This window comes from Neofelis nebulosa, chromosome 9 (genome assembly GCF_028018385.1).
Source record: "Neofelis nebulosa isolate mNeoNeb1 chromosome 9, mNeoNeb1.pri, whole genome shotgun sequence".
Taxonomy (NCBI): Eukaryota; Metazoa; Chordata; class Mammalia; order Carnivora; family Felidae; genus Neofelis; species Neofelis nebulosa.
The window spans coordinates 1,179,318-1,193,265 of NC_080790.1; the positions used below are offsets into that span (position 1 = coordinate 1,179,318).

General features: G+C 54.0%; 1 protein-coding gene across 22 annotated transcripts in view; it reads right to left on the bottom strand.

Annotated features, from left to right (window-relative positions):
• The window catches only part of MYT1L (myelin transcription factor 1 like), a 430,813-nt gene that overhangs the window by 153,870 nt on the left and 262,995 nt on the right, over positions 1–13,948 (bottom strand). For all 22 annotated transcript variants that reach the window (XR_009248132.1, XR_009248133.1, XM_058682400.1 and 19 more), the window contains one exon: positions 5,882–6,038. The gene's annotated coding sequence lies outside the window, so the exon portion shown is untranslated. The remainder of the gene's footprint in view (positions 1–5,881; positions 6,039–13,948) is intronic.

The window sequence follows — 13,948 nt, forward strand, 5'->3', positions numbered from 1 at the left end:
CCGAGTTATGGGCACATGCGTCATGGTGATGCACGTAGGATGTTGTGCTCTTTGTATTTTTAATCACCTTTGCTAACACCAGCATTTTATTGGCCTCTGAGTATCTGAACCAGTTCAATGGTGCACAGCTTGGGAGGACAGTCTCCATAATGACCCCGGGCCAGAAGTTCAGTGTGTGTGTGTGTGTGTGTGTGTGTGTATGCCTGTGTGAGAGAGAGAGAGACTCTTGATCACCTCCCTCAGTCCAGCTAACAGTTCAACGGGGCTGGAGACTCATCGCTCCCAAAGCCAGGCAGTAGGCACATCTTCCGAGAAGCTCCCGTCCTGGGAGCCTGGAAACAGGGCATCACACCCAGGGTGGCTCTCCGTGGCTCCCAGGGCTGCGGGAGAAGCTGGCAGGGGAAGCCCCGCTTGGTGCCTGGCCCAGAACGGTTGCTTGATAAACACTGGCCGAGTTGTGCTAAAAATAAAAATATCACAATCCCCTTAAAGGTCACGCGGATGTTGGGCAAACTTTCTTGGAAACATGGAAAGAAGTTCTACAGAGTAGAGAGGAGGACAACAAAAGTGAACTACTTTCTAGAAAGAACATTCCTACCTAGGAAGGGGCCGTTCACAAGTATTAAGAAGGAATATTCAAAACAGGATCAGTTGGTGGCTGGTCGTTGGTGTTTTCCTAGACAAGTATGGTCTGAAGTAAAAACCGTGAATCTCAGCCCGCGGGGCTCCAATGACGCCAGTGTCCTGCCGGGTCGTGGCGTGGTCGAGGGGAACCGGCAGGGCCCCTCCTGTCCCGTCCCCTCGGGGCGCGGAGAAGGGGAGCCCGTGTTGCAGGGGCTCCGGGCACACAGTGTGGCAGCGGCCCCCGCACCTTCTCCTGAGCGGTGCAGGTTACAATTTGCAAACTACTGACAGACCAGCCAGTTGCTTTTGAGAGCGGGACCTTTATTCTCTCAGAGGGTCTTCTGTGTTCGTGCCATTTCTTGTAAATAAAAGACCCTTAAATAGCTGCCAGATCAAGCAGAGGACAGACACGCAAACAAAACACTGTAAGACAAGGTCAAGTGCCGACATACGAGACCGCCGTGTGGCGTCACTGGAGGCAGTGCAGAGCAGGGGGCAGCTGCCGGGGTCCTGGAGCTGAACCCCCGGGCCCGTTTCTTCGTCCCCTGCAGCTGCACGAGCTTGGACAAAGAGCTAGCCCGGTGCGTCCCAGGTCTCTTCTCCCACGCGGAGCCTGGGGTGTCGGGAGATCAGAGGAGGACACAGCTTTGTGAGCTCTCAGGGAAGAACTAGTCCCAAGTAACCCAAGGGCGCTGGGGTGACGGGCCAGGTGTCGCCCGGTCTTCTGAGCGGCCGTGCGTGGTACGGACCCCAGTCCCGGGCTCAGGCCGCATCACGCACAGCAGTGCGGTCGGCACAGGCCTTCCACGGGCTGCACAGGTGGAGGCCGGCTGGCAGGGGAGCGGCACGTCTGGCGTCCCTGGTCTTCCCGTCCGGAGGGCCACCTGGCCGCCACCGTCCTGAGGAGTGTCCCCACTCGTCCCTCACAGCAAGCCGGGTCACACATGCACACCTGCCCGGTGTCTGCTTTGACCCCCATCCAGGCCGCCCTGCATAGAGAAGTCTGCCTTCCGGATGCTTCTGGCCGCCCCCACGTCCGGACTGCGGGCGAGTGCTGTACCACGTGCTCCCTGCATCCCTACATCTCTGTGTCCTCTGCGTCCCTGTGTCCCGGCATCCCTGCATCCCCTGCGTTCCTGCGTCCCGTGGGTCCCCTCTGGTAGCAGCCCTTGAGGGTGGCAGGTGGCAGCACCAGGACTGACGGGGGCTGGGAGCGCCGGGCCCACGCTAGCCATGCAGGACACACAGCAGGGCTGGAGCTCACATCCGATTCCTGCCCCGGGCCCCACCGGGGATCGCGATCTTGGAGATCACTTTCCTGCGAGGTGGGGGATCCCTTCTTTCTAGAATGTTCCATCTACTCCTCTCACCTGGCCCTCGTGCTTTCCGTTGGACTCAGGTCCCCTCCACCCTTTGACTTTGTTGACCTTTAGCAGGTGCCACGCCCCTCCTTCCTCTGTGGCCAGGCTGCTCCCACAGAGGCCTCCAGGCGGTTTGCACCTGTCAGGTGTCACTTCAGGGCCACCAGCGGCCACGTCCTACAGCCGCAAAGTCTCACGGAAGCTCATGCCTCAGGAAAGCATGTGGCGCCCGACTCCCCTGCTCCCTTGGGGCTCTGTCCCCAGGCTACACCCACTGGGGACACGGCAGCACCACCCTGGCCGCACATGGGGCCCCTGAACTTGGGTCAGCCTCGACCCCACACCTAGCGGCCCCCAGAGCATGCCGGTCACTGTGAATCCACCCCAGAGCCATGTTCAGTGTTCCCTTGCCGCCCAGGGTCTCCCGAGCCACGTCCCTGCTTCCTGTCCCCACGTCCATCGCTGTCGCCACTCTCCTCCCTGCCACGCGTGGACTCTCAGTCGTGGGCTTTTCTGCCTGACCGTGGAAGGTTTTCCTCCCTGTGTCGCCGGGTCTCCGGAGGAGGGACCTTGTCACAGCCCAGGGTCGGCCTTCCTGTGATTGACTGAATAAAGGAAGTGCTCTGAAACCTTATCACATTTGACTTCTGTCCGCCGTCTGTCCGTCCCCTCCCTCCGCGCCTGGTGGCTGTCACGGCCACCCCTCCCACCGCTGGGGGAGGCGCTGCCTCACGCCCTGACTGTTCAGATGCTGGACCCTCCGAGGGGCTGTGGGCTGAGACACCGCCGGCCCGCGTCCCTCGCCGAGTCCCCAGAGCCCTCCGTGCCGCCCTGCTGCCCCCCTCCCTCACATCTAAGCAGTGACGCCCCCTCTCTTTCCCGGGGCAGAAATGGTCACGACCAGGAGCGTAGGAGCCTGCCCGCTGGGCAGTGGGGCATGGCCGTCTCCTCCCTCCAGCACCTTCTGCGTGCAGAGTAGCGCTCTCTACTCCTAAAGCATCATCGTGAACACACACTGCATTGTCCCTCGGTGTGTGGACTATTGACAACAGCAGACTCCGTGCTACACAGACTTTTCTGTGAGTTGCTATTTTCACTTACTAGGAGTCACAGCTGCCTCTCCAGGCCAACACCGTGGACTCGACTCCTTTGAACGGATGCATAGTATTCCCCAGAACGTGTGTCCTGTGATTTATCCAAGCATCCCTGTAAGCTCCCCCACTAACGGACATTTAGGTTGTTTTACTTCAGTTATTTGTCTCATTCCGCTATAAAAAGAAGTGCAATAAATATCACACACATCTTTGTGCGTACCTCCGTAATCTAGTCCTCTAGGGCGATAGTTTCGGTACTTCTGGAACACGTACAAAGCTGTGCGCTTTTTGGTAACGTGTGATGGCTCTTCTAAGAGCTTTCCCACAGTGCACCACACAAGTGTCACTTTTCCGGAGGGAAATAGCTTCGCTCACTAGAGCTCCCACCTCTCTTCCCCTGTCCAGGGGTGAGCGTCAGTGCCTTCTCACGTGCTGGCCTCTTGCATTCTGGCCGCTGAGAAGCCCTTATTCTCACTCTTGGCCTGTTTTTGAAATGTTCACAGCGATTTGCAATAGCTCTTTGTACATTTAAGGCATTAATCCATTTACCCATCTTATCTGTTGGGAGTATGTTCTTGTGGCCTTTTCCCCCTTGGCTGGTGTTGTTTCCCCCAGGATATGTGAAAGGTGTCGGCGACCCAGCCAGGACCTTGGGAAGAGCCGCAGGCTCTCCGGCTCGGCTGCAGTTTCCGAGTGGCTCCCCGCCCTCCTGACAGTGCCCCGTCTCCTGGGGCTGGGCGTGTGCGGCCTCACGCGGGTCTGCTCCACACCCCCGAGACGTGTCCACGAGCCCGCCCAGCCCTCCTCTAATGAACACCTGCTCCGCTACATGTACCCTCAGGTGGCAAGGCCACGAGAGGACACACCTCTCCTTCTGAAGCTACAAAAACCCACAAATGTGACCAAAGAACAGCTTTTAATAAGTAGTAGATAATGTGCTATATTCATAAGCTCAGCTATGTGCTCTCCGAGACTATGTTCGGTCTGTATTCAGCATTTTCTGCCTTCACTTCTCCCAACCCAAATTTTGATAAAGTGGCACCAAAAATAAAATTCAAAGATTCAAGGGGCGCCTGGCGGGCTCAGTTGGAACAGCATGTGACTCTTGATCTTGGGGTTGTGAGTTCAAGCCCCATGTTGGGTGTAGAGATTACTTACAAGCAAAATCTGTAAAAAAATTTCAAAGATTCAAACATGTTTTGACCCGGAAAAGTACTGATAGAGTTGTCTATTTACTTAAGTATTTCAAGTTATCCGACTGATTTTCTAGTTTGGAATTTTTGAATTCACTTTTTCATTTTAAATTAAAGTATCCTCACCACACTCCATATCAGCTTTGGTGCACGGCACAGTGATTCAACATTTGTATACGTTATGAAAGGCTCGCCACGGTCACCATACAATTGTTGTAACACTTTTGACTATATTCCCTTTCCTGTACTTTTTATTCCTGTGAGTTATTTACTTTACAATTGGAACTTTGTACTTTTAAAATCCAGTTAAAAAAATGTTTTGCTTGTTTTTTAAGGGGAGAACAAAGTTAAAAGAAAAAACAGAAGAATTAGAAAAGCTTATGTCTACATGTAAAGCATGTTTGTATTCAGGGGAGAGGAAGACGTTCAGAAATTATGACATTTCAGAGATCAGTAAATGGGAGATATTCATGAGTTTTGGCAAGAAGGGGCTGGGCTTGGAGTCTTAAACGTGAAGTTGAGTTTTTTCTACTTACTGTGTCTTTGCCCCTTGAGCCCCGTACAAACGGTACCGAGAGGACGGTGTCCCCGGGCGCTTCATGGGGTGGCCAGGCGGGTGTGCAAGCACATAGTAGGTCCAGAGGAAATCCGTAAACTGTGTGGCACCCACTCTGCCCGTGTGGCGGGCGGCACTATCCCCGGGTGTCCCTGCTCTGGTGGCTGTGTGGCTGCTGTCACGGTGCTGCCTCCCCTCACCAGGCCATCACTGTGGGACGCCCATTTGTGTGTCAGCATTCCTTCTCAAGGGGAGACTCACCGCCCCCCACCTCAAGGGGCTCTCAAAGGGCAGGCAGTGGGGTATGGCACATTGATGGAAGATGACGGGACTATTCAAGTAATGGGAAGGACACCTAAAGAAACAGCACTGAACAGAAAGCAAGACAGGAGAAAGTTCTAGAAGGGGTGTGGGGGAGGAGAGGAAGGTGCATTCAGTTGTGACCACAGGATTTTGAGGGGGGAGTGTTGCGTGCAGTTCATTGGTCCCCCCTTGACCCCCACTGGGAAGTGGTCCAGTGTGGGTGGCATTGCCTCACTGGGGTCCGTCCTGGATTCATCCACTGGATTTTGGCATGTGGGTCTGCTTGGTGCTTAAAACCCCTTCTACCCTGACATTGTTTGGAACAGGTGCTCATGAGATCCAGGTGGGATTTGAGAGAGCAGTTTCAGTGGGAGGGGGGCGGTTTCCACGAATCTCACAGCGGACGGGCAGCGAGGGAGGCCAGGTGGAAGGTCGAGAGACTGCCCCGGAAGGACCAAGATAAGACAAGAGCTTATGGGGGCTGAAGAAAGTGTCTCATGAACTCTTTTGAACTCCCAGCATGGAGTGTGTCTGCCCTCGGAGGGGGAGAGGTGGTGGACAGAACGAGAGACGGGGTGGATAGAGAAGGCAGGGACACTCTGATGCAGGAGGAGGGGAGGGCAGGGCGAGGGCCCAGGAGGGGTGAGAGCTGCTCTCACAGAGGGAGGATGTGTTCCTGACACTGGTGGTCCAGGCGACATCACCCCAGGGCGGGCCGCACGCACCCTGGGGCGCAGGGGCCCACTGTACCTTGCGGGGCGTCTTCTCTCCTAGGAAGGGAGGCAGCGTGGCTCCGTGGGCAGGACGCGGGCCCAGAGTCAGGGTCCCTCTACGTTCTCTTCCTGGTCCTCCCCAGCTTGGGACTGTGGCAAAGTCACTTAATTTCCCTGTGCCTCCATTTCTCCATCTGCAAAATACGAACCACAGTGTGAAGTGCCTCTGATTTCGTTAGCACTTGAGAAGGGGACATATACATGGAGAACACCCTGTGGCAGCAGCAGACGTGGACCCTGTGTCATCTGTCCTGCCTGTGGACGAGGGTTCCCCTGGGAAGCACTCTCCCGGACCTGGGACTCTGGGAAAGGGTCTCCCCAGACACTTGCAAAGTCGGCTCTGCAGTCTGAGACCTTGTGCTGGACCCGAGAAGGTTCTAGAACTCCCATCCCTGTGGTCCAGGATCCCTCCAGGCACCCTCGCAGAGATTACAAGATGACACCGACAATTCAGTTAACCAGCTTCACATAGATGTCACATAACCCTTCCAGCAATAAACTATCATATCAAATTGCTTTGTTTGAACAACAGGCAACTAGGTTCTGGGGTTAAATAAAAAACAAAGGTCATTAGGCCATTTTCCTCCGAACTCAGCAATTCCTTCCTGTCGTCTGGGACCCGGCATCCCTGTCTGCTGCTGTTGACCCCTGGGGATGGAGCTGTAAATCCTTTCCGGGAATACTTCTTCTCAAGGAGTGACTTCACCCACACAGGCAGTGAATAAGTGTTTGAGCACGCGATCTTGCCAAAAACACAAGGATGTAGACCACAGGAGATTTAAATCATAAATTCCCAGAAAGAGAAAGCATTTGTCTTTTTATTTTCAACGTTGCCACTTAAAACAAGAGAACTTCTGCCCACTTCCTCCTGAGGGTTTGATAATCTCCATGAAACCTTACTATGAGCTCGCCATCTGTCCTGCATGCCAAGCCCCTGGACGGTGCATCACTCGGGGCAGGGACAATTCTACCTGTTTCTGTATCTTGGCTGCCTACACCCCGTGGTGGGCAGTGTGGGTTTGTTGATCCAAATGACAAGAGGAAAGAAGGAAGGGAGGGAGGGAAAGAAAAGGAGAAGGAAAAACAGAAAAAAGAAAAAGACAGCACTCCCACTGACAGGGGCAGGATGAATTCTAAGCGATTGGATTAGGATATACAAGTAAAATGTGTTATTTTATTTTAATTTTTAATGTTAATTTATTTTTGAGGGAGAGAGAGAGAGAGGGAGAGAGAGAGAGAGCACAGGTGGGAGAGGGGCAGAGAGAGAGGGAGACACAGAATCCAAAGCAGGCTCCAGGCTCACGAGCTGTAGATCATGATCTGAGCGGAAATCAAGAGTCAGACACTCAACCGACTGAGCCCCCCAGGCTCCCCATGAAATGTTCAATGGTTAAAGGATCTAAAATCAGGCTGACTTGGGTTGCTAAATCATTACCAGTTATCACCTCATGACCTGAGCTTGCTGTTTTATAAGCATTACATTTTCCGGAATTTTTCAGTCTCTAGAGAAGACTGGATACAGAAGGGATCTAGCATACTGTACGTAAAGGCTCAGGATGGCGTGGTATGTTTACATATGACCATCGCTACACTTATCATCACCGGTTTGCTTATACACCTGCATAACATCTCTGAGTTTCAGTGTCTCACGTATGATCACGATATTGTGAACAGCAACAAAGCCAGATGCAAAGAATTCTGGCCAAGAATGAACGCCTTCAATGAATTCAGCCATATTTACTGAGGGCTCGCTCTTCGGAGCTCTGCTGGACTCTGACTCGTTATAAAGCAAGGTGAATAAGATATTCCTACACACATACGGGGAGGAGTGAAAGAAACGATACAGGGAAGTTGGGATCGATCTAGTGGGAATCTTAAACCTGTGAAAAAATCATTTGTTTGGGGTATGAAGAAAGATAGAGAACGTGAAGGAACAGAAGGAAAAAACAAAGAAAAACCAGTCTGTTTGGGTAAAATAGAAACCCCATGGCCATCATTAAACGTACTAAAAGAAGTAAAAAGAGGAACCCCGATAACTGAGAAAAATACAACATCATCTACCGGCGCAAAAGGTGAAACAATACATTGCCAACGTGTTCAGTGCTAATGCTGTGACAGATGCAAGTGTTTGACTTTTTTTTTTTTTTTAAGTTTTTATTTTTGCGACAGAGAGAGACAGAACATGGGCAGAGGAGGGCCAGAGAGAGAGGGAGACACAGAATTGGAAGCAGGCTCCAGGCTCTGAGCTGTCAGCCCAGAGCCCGACGCGGGGCTTGAACTCACGAGCTGTGAGATCATGACCTGAGCCGAAGTCAGATGCTTAACCGACAAGCCACCCAGGCACCCCGAGGTGTTTGACTTTTGAAACAGATTCTTGTCTCCATTCATCAGTCGATGGACATGTGGGCTATCTCCACACTGTGGCTGTTGTCAACAGCGCTGCCACAAACATCGGGTGTCTGTGCCCCTTCGTATCAGCATTTTTGTTTTGCTTGGATACATACCTAGCAGTGCAGTTGCTGGGTTGTGGGTGGTTCTATTTTTAATTTTTTGAGAGCACTTGTCGGGAGGAGCACCGGGTGTCGGACGTAAGAGGCGAATCACTGGGTTCTACTCCTGAAGCCAAGACTCCACACTGTGTTAACTAACTTGATTTTAAATAAATAAACTAAAAAAATAAATTCTTTTATAAAACCATAGTGGTGAAAGAAGCATTTTGCCAACAGCTAATGTTCAACTGAACGTTGGTAATATTATCAAGAAATACACATATAAATAGCTCATAATATTTAAAAATTCAACAGTTAGATTCCATATTGACAAATGACAGGCAAACTATTAATTATGGTTCCACTCATGTTCTTAGCATAATTCAACTGAATTCGAGATTCCGGTTTCTGCCGGTTGTTACACACACCTGAAGCGCCTTTGTCTGTGGGTTTGTGTTTCGTTACCAACAAAGGCACAGAAGACGATGCCCTTTACAAGAACGAATGGACAAGCAGGACCGATGGTGGGTTCATCCCACGCTTCCATCAGAAGGCGGCTCCTGTGCTCAGGAGAGTGTTCGTGGGAGGAACAGGGACGGTGGGCCCCACCACCCCAGGGGCCCCTCCTCTGACAACCAGTTCTTTTTTCAAAAATTTTAAATTTTTTACTTAAAAAAAATTTAATGTTTATTTATTTTTGAGAGAGAGAGAGAGAGAGACAGAACGCGAGCAGAGGAGGGGCAGAGAGAGAGGGAGACAGAATCCGAAGCAGTCTCCAGGCTCTGAGCTGTCAGCACAGAGCCCGACGTGGGGCTCGAACTCAAGAACCACGAGATCATGACCTGAGCCAAAGTCAGACACTTAACTGGCTGAGCACCCCCAGGCTCCCCTAGGTCTTTTTATTATTATTATTATTATTATTATTATTAATTTTTTTTAACGTTTATTTATTTTTGAGACAGAGAGAGACAGAGCATGAACAGGGGAGGGTCAGAGAGAGGGAAACACAGAATCTGAAATAGGTTCCAGGCTCCGAGCTGTCGGCACAGAGCCCGACGCGGGGGTCGAACTCACAGACTGTGAGATCATGACCCGAGCCGAAGTCGGACGCTCAACCGACTGAGCCACCCAGGCGCCCCAATATTTTTTTTAATATTCAAAGTCAGTGGCAGAAACCCCTCTGGGAAAATTATTTCAGGAAATCAAGGTCTCAGACCTAACGTATTTCTGTTTATTTGCTTTAGAAAAATGTGCATTCACAGTGTATGAATGGATAGCCTGACAGGAAAGAGGCAGACTGACTCGGGGGTGCAGCGGTCACACCTGGGCCCATGGTGGCACCTGCCTGCTGTTCCAGCTTCTTCAGCCCTGCGCCCGACCCCTGAGGGCAGGGCACAGTCCCGGCCCGGATTGCGCCCCTGGTGTATTGACCTTCCTCCCAGGACGAGTTCCTGCTGAGGCTCCCCTGGGGAACGTCCCTCGCTGTTGGGCATGTGGCCGCGGGGTACAACATGTCCTGAGACCACAGAGTCACGGCTGCCGACACAGCGCCCACCACTGAGGCCGGTCCCGTCACAGGTGCTCGCGGTCCCCACCTCGGTGGCTCGTGGGGCCTTCTTCACACAGGCCGACCCAGCCAGAACTTCCTTCTCTCTTTGATGATTTCTCCCTCTTTATGTTTTTTCCCTTTTTACTGTTTTGGGGGTGGGGAGGGGAGGGTTCCCCCTAAACGGATTTGCATTGTCCACATTTACCCTCCAGAGATCTTTGTTTTTGTATTTTTTAAATCTCTTTTTCTGTTTCCTCTACCTTCTGGGAGATTATCTTTTAGTTCTTCAGCTGCATTTTAAAATTTCAAGAATACTATTTTATTTGCCACAGTTATACATTTGCATTTACTTCGGTGACTATTCATCTTTTCGAGAAGTTGGGGGCTGTGTGTCACTAATCTCTCACACACCATGGCATATAAGGAGCATTGGGTTAATATTTGATGGTGAACTGGAAGTAGGAAGGAGGAGGGAGGGGGGAGGAGGTGGGAAGAGGAGGAGGGGAGGAGGTAGGAGGGAGGAGGTGGGAGGAAGGAGGAGGGGGAGGAGGGAGGAAGTGGGAGGAGGGAGGGAGGGAGAAAGGGAGGAGGGAAAGGATGGAGGAGGTGGGAGGAGAGGGGAGGAGGGAGGAAGGGAGGAGGTGAAAAGAGAAGGAGGGGAGGAGGGAGGAGGTGGGAGAAGGGAGGGAGGAAGGGAGGAGGGAGGAGGTGGGAAGAGGAGAGAGAGGGGAGGAGGAGGGGGAGGAGGGAGGAGTTGGGAGGAGGGAGGAGGTGGGAAGAGGAGAGAGGGGGAGGAGGAGGGGGAGGAGGGAGGAGTTGGGAGGGAGGAAGGGAGGAGGGAGGAGGTGGGAAGAGGAGAGGGGGGAGGAGGGAGGAGGTGGGAGGATGGAGGGAGGGAGGAAGGGAGGAGGTGGGAAGAGCAGAGAGGGGGAGGAGGGAGGAGGTGGGAGAAGGGAGGGAGAAAGGGAGGAGGGAGGAGGTGGGAAGAGCAGAGAGGGGAGGAGGAGGGGGAGGAGGCGGAGGAGGGATGAGGAGGGAGGGAGGAAGGGAGGAGGGAGGAGGTGAGAAGAGGGGAAAGGGGGGAGGAGGAGGGGGAGGAGGGAGGAGGTGGGAGGAGGAGAGGGGGGAGGGGAGGGGGAGGAGGGAGGAGGTGGGAGGAGGTCTCTGCGGGAGAGGAGGCCCACTCCCCCCCCCCCCCCCCAGTCACGGGCAGCAGCGGGGCAGGGACTCCCACGCCCAGCTGCCCAGGAAGGCATCTCTGGTGTCCCTGCTCGTAGCTTGGGTGCTGACACAGCCTGGATCCCAGGGGAGTTCGGGACCTTACTGGGTAGGACGCACAGGGTGTACTGGGGCCACGGGGCACCCGCAGGGCAGGGTGGGTGGCAGGGAAGCTGCCCGGACGCCGGCGGGGGAAGTGACTGTCCTGCCCCTGCCAGCCCCACGCAGGCCCGCGGGGGGTGTGGGGCGAGGCGCACTCAGATTCCGAGTCTGGAGTTCTCACAGGCGCCAGCACACTGCTCGCTCCCCTGGGTGTCCGGGGGGGCAATTCCTCGGCCACACAGCACCGTCTAGAAGGAAACGGGAAGCAGCACCCGCAGCACCGCTCCCTGCAGCAGCCGGTGGGCGAGGCCGCTCCCAGGGAGACACAGGCGCAGGCAGATTTAAGACAATCAAAGGGGAAGTAACGTTCATGAGGCAGGAAAGAAGCTGGCCTGCGGGATCAGAAAGGCTAACAGTACGTAGGACACACACACGTGTGTGCAGCTGTGTCCATCTGTACACACACACCCATACCTATGCACGTGTGCGTGTACTCGTCCGCGACATGGAGACACGAAACTCCGTAGGGCCGACAGCCACGTGCGTCCCTGCGGCTCCTGTCCTGCCCATCGCAGCCATAGTTCGGGCGCATATCCGCCAGGTTACGTCTAATGAAAGCAGACCTAATCTCCAGGGATGGAGTCGGTGACACAGATAGCAATTAAAAAGCATCTCTCTGCTTAAATTACAATGTAAAGGAGGTGATACTAAATCCCTGCTAATAATCGAGTCCACAGGCCCAGCGACAGCTGTGCCTCCTTCACTTCAAGCAGCAGGGAGCAGAGGCTGGGTCACCTGGGGCTTGGAGGCAGCCAGCATCACAGGGGCCGGAAGGCAGAGGGTCGGGTCCTGGGCTCCCACGACCCCAGGGCGCCTGAGCGTCCTTCCGGGGCCTCGCTCCGACCTGCCCCTGCGCAGGGAGGGTCGGCTGCCTCCGGGGCTCCTGGCTGTCTCTCCTCCCCTCACCCGTCACCTCCTGAGCCTGGCACAAGTTACTCGGGAGAGCGGAAACCAGAAAACCGTGTAAATAGCCCACGCCACGGGGAGGCTGGGGGACGCACCAAATGTCCAGTTCCTGGTGTGAAAGCAAAGACCACTGATCTCTGGTGAGCGGAGCCGAGTTCTGGCCTGACCAGCTGCCAGCCAGTCCTGGGTCCGATGACCCAGCAGCTCGGAGTCCCGGGCTCTACGCAGCAGGGGAGTCCGAACTCCTGCCTGATGGGCCGCTGGGCACACCAGAGGGGATGGAACAGAACTAACCCAGCACACGACCAGGGCCCAGCCATCGGGAGCCCTTCTTCCCCAGGTAACACGAGTAGTTATGAACACCTGGAGGCAGTGTCTTAAGTGCTAATGATGTACTTTTGAAATGAATACTCGTTGCACAGTTAAAAGCATGATATGCTAATAACCACAAACACCCCCACAATGAACACGAAGAAATATAGGTAAGAAATAAATCCAAGTGTGGATAAGGCCTGTGACGGTGGGGGTGGGATTTTGGAATATGTGCTCTTTAGCCCACACTTTCTCCACCGTTGTGTTCCTGAGCTGTTATTTGTGAGGACAATGCTCTTACCCTTGACACGGCCCCGAGACGTTAAGTACATATCCCAGCCACTACTAAATTCTTAGGACAAAAGGACACTTGTCATTGGCCAGGCTGACGGTCTTTAAAAATACTCATTTGATGGTGGTTTTGGCGATCTTTGTTTTGTTCTAGTGACTTCCCCACCGAAGAGGAATGAATCGTGGCAGGAGACGGGAGTTAGACCCAACCGAGTCCCCAGTCAGGTAGCCAGGGCGGGGCCGGGACAGGGGAAAGTCACACTGTAAGGGGGGGAGGTCTCCGCGGCAGAAAGAGTCGGGCCGCGTTGTGGACTCTGTGTCAGTGTTGAGAACAAGGAGGGCCCAAGCACGGTGGTCACAGGAGTTCTCCCGAGCAGCTCGTCTGACCCACACTCTTCTGCCTTTTATTGTAATGTGCATGCTGTAAAACAACGCAAAGTCCACGAGCAATTATTTGCCCTTCAAATCCTGGATTAGTGGGAGTGAGGCCAGAGCAGGGAATGTTCCAGAGTCAGGATGGCCTCTCCTGCTCACGTGCCATCTGGCTCGGAGACCACGTACCGTCCCCGACGCGAGCCTGAGGTTTGTACACAGGCTAGAGGAAGGCGCGGTTTCTACACTGGTTTGCGGTCTACACTGGCTGGGGGGTGGTGGCCAGCACTGGGCCGGGCAGCTGATTTGCGGCTTAGGCAGGTGCAGAGGCTGGGTTTTGACCTAGGTCAGAAACAGCAGCTGGCTTCAATTCCATATTTGGTGCTGACTTCACAATCTCCGCTTCTTACACAAAGGAATTAATTTTGGGAACTTAGACGAGGTCAAGGAGCATGCCCCAGGTCACTCAGACAACAGAACGGGTTTGCTCTCCAAGCCCAGGGGTCCTGGCCCCCCAGCCACTGCTGCGAAGTGGGACACAGATACATTCCCCGTGCAAAGAATTTGGAAGTCACAGGTCACACCAAGCACCTTGGACTGGACCTCCCGCCTCGTTCCCTTCTCCGGAGCCAAGTGCGTTTAGCAGCTCGGTTTGTGCCGTCGCCGTGACGCTCATTGGGGCACGCGCACACGCCAGCTCGCACGCCATCCACCTGGGCGTCACCAGCTGCGCCACATGGAACAG